Genomic DNA, 6,000 nt, shown 5'->3' with positions numbered 1-6,000 from the left:
AGTCTTCTAAAGCAAAAGGGCCCTCTGAATTCCCGGAGGAAAGCAGAATTGGGGGTGGGGCTGGAGGGCGGGGGAGTAGAGGGGAAACAAAAAACCAGCTCAGCCGGGAAACGCCCCCGAGAGCCAAAGGTGTGCCTCCCGGCGTGGAGGCCGAGGCTGCGGAGGGGTGGGGGCCGCAGGAGCGAGCCCCGGGGCAGGGCAGGTGGGTGGGTGGCAATTTTTGTTTCTTTTCAGGGACCATTTTAGTTTGGTTGTGCGAAGTTTGCGGGGCCTTCTTTTTGATGGCTGGTTCTACTTCATCCCTTTTACACCCTTGCACCCAATTTTATGTCGCCTGCGGGCCTAGACGCGCGAGGCCACGCCAGAACGGCCATGCTCTCTGCACCCCCCCCCCCCCGCACCCCCTCCCACCGGCTTTCACCAAACTTCTCGACCCAGCTCAACTCCGAGTTAGGCCTCCTTCCCAGAAGGTTTCAGCAACCCCCCACCCCCAACCCCGGACTCCCGGTTTGGGGAGAAAATTCTCATTTTTAACCCCATGATGATCGTACAAGGAAGAGACACGAGAGGTTAAAATAAAAACCCGGGGGCGGGCTGGGACCTTCGCACAGCTGCCCACGTCCGCGAAAGTCACTGCTAGGCGCGCGCCGGGTGGCCTGGTGCCCCGCGGTGCCCGGGACAGGAGCCGGGGGAGAGGAGAAAGGACCTCGTCGTCCGCCTTGGCCGGCGGCACTTCTGGCCCGCGGCTGCTCCAGGACCACCCAGGACCCCGGGCGCCCAGGGAGCAATCTGGAAGGATCTTAGAACAACAAGGGTAGAGTGCGGCTCGCCCCCCCCCCCCCGCCCCGCCCCGCCCCACCACCCGGGCTGACTACGCGGCAGACCCGTCCTCTCCCGAAAGCTCGGACCGGCGGCGGAGGGCGGACGGCAAGATTCAAACCCGCCTATGAGCCGTGGGAGGCGCGGGTGGGTGGTGGCTGCAAGGGCAGGACGCGTTTTAAGGCGCGAACCGCCTCTTTGGTTCCTCCCGACCACTGGGTTTATTTTGCTTTTGCAGGGGAAGCAGATGTTGACCTCTCTCCGTCTTTGCTCGGCCCAGACTCGGCGAAGTGATGCCCCAACCATTTGCTTCCCTGCGCCACCCCCCACCGGTGCGCTATCCCGGAGTCAGCCTCCCAGGCCTTTAAACCTTCTGGAATGTCACACATGGAAACCTTTAGCAAATGTTTGTTAATGATCATAACAAAGGCATCATTCAAATTAGGCAGGTAATTACTACCAGAAGGACAACTGGGTGCTCACTTGCTCATGCGTTCTCCATGCTTCAAACTCGCGAGGAGTTACGACCCGAAGACACTCCCGCCCAGCCTGCTTTTCGGGCTCCTTGAAGCGTCTCTGAAATGAACTGTGAAGTTACCATTTGTGGGCGGGGAGCCCTGTGCTCAGGAGACCCCGACGCGACCGGGCGGGCCCTTTCGCAGAGCCTAACGGGCCTTGCCGGGCAGCCTCCCTACTTTGTCTCCTATTCATTTGGGTAGTCGCTATAAAAACTTCGACTTCACTTGTTTTTATTAATGAGATGAAAGCCAGCACCCGCCTTGTCCATTATTCCGCACTCTGATTTTTTGGGGGTCGTGCGTCCCGGTTCATTATCTACAAACATTACGGTATCCTGTTAGCATTCCGAACAAGGGGCCGTTCATATATTTGCCTTCAATGATTTCCTGAAGGAACATGTGGAAGTAATAGTGAGCAGTGCAGTCGCCCGAACTGAAGATGCACGAGAGGCGGGCGCGCAGAAGAGCTGGGGGAATGGGGCCCCTAGCCCAGCCCCAGGCGTCTTCCCGAGCCTGACACCCCAGGACCCCATCCCAGTTAAGTGCGAGATCCCTCGGAGCACTTTTCTGTGACCCTTTCCTGCCGGCTGTTCCCTGTCCACCTTCCCGATGAAGGAGGTGATGGCTGTCCGACGTTCTAGGCTCAAGCTGGCCGCCCTAGCCGCTCTGAGAGTGTAGGTGGAGTGGGGGTGGGGATAAAAAACGACCCCCTCAATCCTACGGGAGAATTCAAAATTAGAGAAGGCGGGGAAGGTGAGCGCGCTCCCCTCCCCCTCCGTCACTTGGAAGCCCCACTCGGCCGGGTCTGGTTCCTGGAGCGTCAGCGCCCCCTTTCCTTCGCGAGCAGAATCGTTCTCTCCCAGTACCATCTCTTGCCTCGCGCCTTGGGTACAGGATTTGGGGCCCGCTCAACCCCAGGGCGGCAGTAAGGTCAGCCCAAAGCGGCAGGAGGGAACCCGCGGAGGTGAACCTTCCCTGAACGCGGAGGTGGCAGGTTTTTTGCAAATGATTCCTCGAACCGCCAGGCCCGAGCCTTTTTGTGTGCGTGATAGAAGCCAAGGCAACCTCTCCCAGATAACCCCCAAAACAAAGGCACGACAAGATAAGTCCTTCCGCGGGAGTAAAGGTCGTTCTGTCGGAGAAAGTTCCAAACCTACGCAGACCCTCGATTCTTTGTACCTTCTTTCAAACCCGTTTTCAAAGCAAAGCAAAAGAAAAACAAAGACCATCATCTTCATATTGGACTCCACAGTTTGCCTGCATCCCATTTAAGGACTGGCAGCTATCCGGCATTTGCCCTAAAAGACCCCAGGTTGTAAGGACGCCACCGCTGGGAGACCTCTCTCGACAGCCCCTCTATGCAGTTGGGCTAGGAATTTCTACAGAAGGCACATTCTCCATTCCAGATGTATACTCTTTCTGGGCATTAACTGCAATTTCACGAGTTCTTTTTTTCTCTTTCAAAGAGAATGCAAAGCAGTATAGCAACATAGGAAAATATCCCCCTAAGTCAGGAGGCAAACTCATTCTGGAATTGATGGGCAGTTTGTATTTTCACGAACCTCTTTCCCGGCAGAACATCAACACCTCCCCCTTCCACCACCCCCACCCCATCTGGTCTGCCTCTCTCCGCCCCCCCAGTTGTTGTCGAAGTCTGGGGGTTGGGGCTGGACCCCCTGATTGCGTAAGAGCGAAAGAGCGAAGGCGCAATCTGGCTGCGTGGAGAGTCAGAGCGCACGGAGTTCGAGAGAAACTTTTATTTTGAAGAGGCCAAAGGAGGGGGGGGGCGCTTCATTTCCTGACAGCTATTTACTTAGAGCAAATGATTAGTTTTAGAAGGATGGACTATAACATTGAATCAATTACAAAACGCGGTTTTTGAGCCCATTACAGTTGGAGCTAGAGGGAGAAAAACAGGAGGGGACTACGGGAGAGGACTGCAAGCCGTGGACATACTTTTTACTCCATATGTAGGATTTTCATTACGCATTGACATAGGAGGAGAAGGTAAGAAAGGAGAAAAAAAAAAGATTTTTGTTTCTAAGAGAAGTCCTTGATCAGGCCCTTTGGGCTAGCAGTGAAGTAACTTCACTCAAACTTTAGGCGATGAGGAAAAAAAAAAAAGGAGTTGAATTCCAACTGTGTGTCCAGAGTCATTTATTTTGAATAAACTTTACTTGGAGGAAAGATAACCATAGAGTTCGAAAGTCTAGGGATTTAAAAAAAAACACATTTTCCAGACCTATTTTTAAAAAGCAGTGTTTTTCTAACAACTCTACAGTCTCCCAAAGAAATTGTTTAGGCTTACATTTTTGAGGTTTCTTTTGGGGCTGGGGGTGGTATCCGTGTATACCGGGACGAGCACCAAGTAATGCTGGGAGTGGGGGCAGAGGTGTTTGCCCTCTTCTTGGCAGTAGGTCCTGGAAGGCGACAGGTTTTTAATGAGTATTTTCATTCCTCGCCCGCGGTTTGGCGGGACAGCGCTGCAGCGGGTGGTGTGGAGCGCGGCAGGAGGACTGGGGGAGGTGGGGGGAGAAGAGCGCCGAGTGGGGCGCGTAAGGGGTTGCGAGGAGGGGAGGCGTGAAGGGCTTCGCAGGAGAGGGCCGGACCTTGGGTGGCAGCCGGGGGCACATGGCGCCGGCCGAGGGCGCGTAATTACTGGACGGCGCAGCGCCGGGTGCGAGCCGGGGCCAGACTCAGCACAACCGTGGCGGCTGCGAGAGGAGTAGAGGGGGCGCGGACGTGGGCGAGGGTTTGGGAGACTCCCCAGCTGTTTGCAGGATCGGTGAAGTGAGAAGGAGAGAGGGCGCCAGCCCCGCAGTGCGCTGGCGTTGCGCGCCCTAGCGCGGGGGCGAAGGCGGCGCGGGCGGGCGGGCAGACGGTCTGGAGTAATGACAAACACATTTGGCCCCGAGTGAAGAAGTCGTCGTCGCCTCGCATTCCAGCAAGTGGGATTTGAGGAATTTAGAACTGCGCTCCAAGGGGCCCTCCTTGTGCGCTGTGGTCCCCACCCCCACTCGTCTCTGCGCGCCCCCTTTCCTCGGTGGAATCATTTTTGCAAAGCCCGGGGCTCTGCTGCTGCCCAGTCCCAGCCACAGGAAGGAAAAAAGGAAGATTGCCAGAGAAGTGCAGAACTTCTGGGGAAGTTAGGGACGACTTGGAAGGGAGAGATTTGGTTCCCAGGTAAGAGAAAGATCGTACGGGAACCGCCCTCGCCACCTCTCTCCAGGCACCTGAGCTCTGGACCCCCCTCGCGGGTCCCTTGCCTCGCGGGGATGCGTGGCACTCGCCGCCTGCACTCGCCCTGCGCTGCTTCATCCTCGCCAGTGCCTGTGTCTATTCCAGTCCTTGCGCCGGCCTCCTTGCCAGCCTCGGAGCCGGCTCCTCGCGCCCCTCCCTCCTCCTCCGTCTGTCCCTTTGGAAATCGGCTTTTACTTGTGAGACTAACTTCCCCCGGCAGCGCCGGGGGAACGGGCGGCATACATTTAGCTCGGAAACAACTGGGATCAGCGGTTCTGTTCGAAAAGGGTCGCAGCCAGCTCAGAGCAAGAGGGACCCGAGCACGGCTGCCCTAGGGGCGAGTGACCGGGTTGCCTGGCCAGGTGTGCGGGAGCTGCCAGTGCTCTGGCCAGGCGTCTCCGACGGGAAGCAGTGCTGGGCTGCCTGAATGTCGGCTGTGCGTCTTTCCAGCAGCCGGAGCGCCCGTCCCTCTCTTCGCTTCCTTAGCCCTGCTAAGACCTCAGGATTTCGGAAGGCTTGCCTGGAAGAACGTGCCACTCACTCCCATCTCTCAGGGTGAGAGGCAAACCCGGGCTGGAGAGGGAGCGTGGATGGCCTTTATCAGGTCCGGACTGCCCAGAGCCCGGCCCAGCCGCCTGGAAAAGCCCTGGGCTGTGCCGTGTGGGAAATGGCTTTTTGGCTCCGCAGCCGAATTGCTCAACGTTTTGGACCGACTCGTCTCGCCGCAGTCGCTCCCAACCAGAACTAGGCAGCTTTTTAGAGCAGAGTGACATCGGGCAAACGGGGGGAGACAATCGGCCGCACCGCTCTAGGGACTAACACCCCCCCCCCCCGGGGCCCAGCGGGCGTCTGGGCAGCTGGAGGGGAGAGGTACTGCGGGTTTGCGCACTTCATCCGCAGTCGTGCTGGCTCGGGTTTTAACATCCCTCACCTTTACCCGCATCTGCCCCACTAGGATCCTAGCGCTGCGGCTTTGTGTCCCTTCCCTGTTTTCCTTTGCTCTTGGTTTCCTTCTTGCCACAATCCCATGATAAAGGGGGCCCTTCCACCGCTCCCGGACAGGCTAGGGCCCGTCCATCGTCGCTTTGACACCCTGGCTAGTCCCTGCTTCGAGGCTCTTGCACAGTCTTGCGTTTGGTTTGACCCAAATGTAGCTTGGGTGAGTCCCCAGAGCGGGTATGGGGGTGGGAGTGGGGGGCTGAGAGAGGAGGAAGAGGGGGGGAGGCACCGGGAAGGAGCGGGGAGCTGACCCTCGGCCCTTGCGCCAGTCCTTAGGTGGAAGCAGAACGCTGGCTCCCGGCCCCAGGTCTGCTTTCCTCCCGGGGCGCGGACTGGGGAGGGGAACAGGGGGAGGGGCATCGGGCCGGGCTTTCCAGCTGCAAACGCGTCTGGCGCCGAGGCGGGCCCGTTTTGTGCCTCCTGG

The 6,000-nt window shown here is 58.0% G+C and overlaps 1 protein-coding gene across 1 annotated transcript in view; it reads left to right on the top strand.

Moving 5' to 3' along the window:
• Nucleotides 1-3,165: 3,165 nt before the first annotated feature.
• The window catches only part of PDGFRA (platelet derived growth factor receptor alpha), a 50,524-nt gene continuing 47,689 nt past the window's right edge, over nucleotides 3,166-6,000 (top strand). Inside the window, exon 1 of the mRNA XM_042936365.1 lies at nucleotides 3,166-3,344. The gene's annotated coding sequence lies outside the window, so the exon portion shown is untranslated. The remainder of the gene's footprint in view (nucleotides 3,345-6,000) is intronic.

The sequence above is a fragment of the Panthera leo genome, chromosome B1 (assembly GCF_018350215.1).
Source record: "Panthera leo isolate Ple1 chromosome B1, P.leo_Ple1_pat1.1, whole genome shotgun sequence".
NCBI classification, from domain to species: Eukaryota; Metazoa; Chordata; class Mammalia; order Carnivora; family Felidae; genus Panthera; species Panthera leo.
This window is presented reverse-complemented; position numbering and strand designations above follow the sequence as displayed.